Here is a 1,387-nt window from a genome sequence, read left to right on the forward strand (position 1 = left end):
CCGGGGGGGTGCCCCCCCCCCCCCCGCGTGCTCACTGGTGGACCCGGAAGTGGATCAGAAGTGCTTCTGGTCCACCTTTGGGTCTGCTGCTGAGCACATGGGGGAGCTCCCCATGTTTCTGAGGGACACTCCATGCACCCCAGCATCACAGTGTTCACGAGCCCCTGCTACCTAGAGGTATGTAGAAATAACAGTTAAAGCTGTGTCTGTATCCGAATTTTTCCAAATCAAATTGGAGGGTTCCAATTCAATTCGGAGAGATTAAAGGGTCCTATGATTCGATTTGGATCTGGAGATTCAGCCATCAAATCAGGCCGAATCTCTGCCAAATCAAATCAGGGACCAAAGCTTTGCATAGCCTTAATGTGTAGATGTACCCAATATGTCCAGGCTGTTACCCTGGACATAAATGATGGGAAGAAATGCATTCTTAGAGCTTTCCACATCTCCAGCATCTTTCCACCTCAGCGCCTCTGACCTAGAGAGGATGCTACCCCAGCCCCTGGGTGAAAGCAATCAAACCAGGATGCATCATCCCACAGGGGCCTCACCTGCTTCAGTTTTTATAAGATGAGAGCAGATAACAGCAAGCAGCCTGGGCAACAGATCACCTTGCTACGCCTCTGGCTTTCTTGGAACATCTAACTTAACCCGACTCTAGTACTTAACCTCAGTTTGTAACTTCATCTCTGTAATCTTGACCATGATTCTGCTCCAAATTTCAGGCTTGTGACATCCAGCTGCAAACTCCAGGCTTGTGAATCCCAGCTTTGAACTCTTGCTTTCTGGCATTATAACACAGGTGACCTACCCTGACCATCCGCTCCCTGGGGATTACACAATTTATGCCAGTAAGAGATGCCCACAGGAAGCTGTATAGACTGGGGTGTAGGTGGTTTGGCCTAGTGGGTAGGCCACTACTGGAGGGCCTGAGACAGGAGCTAGAGTCCATGGTACCCAAACCAAGGGAGAATTACAGAAGCAAAGTCCCAGTCACAAGTCAAATCAGATATCTGGAATCCAAGGCTGATTACCAAAGCTGAGGGGAATTTCCAAACGGGCAGACTCCAGAAGCAGAGCTGAGCAGGGTCAGAAGTTGGCAAACCAGGAGCATAGGATTCAGGAAAGCTTACCATAGCAGACTACAAACCAGCCAGCAGTCTTGCCTGAAGTTCTGTTGCCACAGGTGGACTTAAATGGGGAGGCTGTGTGGCAGAAAGCCACCTTGGTTTCTCCCCAAAAATCTCTGCCCTGTGACACTGTGATTTAAATCTCTGTGCTGTGACCATTCAATTAGGGTGGGCCCAGCACACAGGGGACCACACCCTCAGCCTGTCTCTTTAGGGAACTGGAGCTGGCTGCATTCCTGAGGGAGGGGGAAACCTGC

The sequence above is a fragment of the Gavialis gangeticus genome, unplaced genomic scaffold, assembly GCF_001723915.1.
Source record: "Gavialis gangeticus isolate Ggan-Ray unplaced genomic scaffold, GavGan_comp1, whole genome shotgun sequence".
Classification (NCBI taxonomy): domain Eukaryota; kingdom Metazoa; phylum Chordata; order Crocodylia; family Gavialidae; genus Gavialis; species Gavialis gangeticus.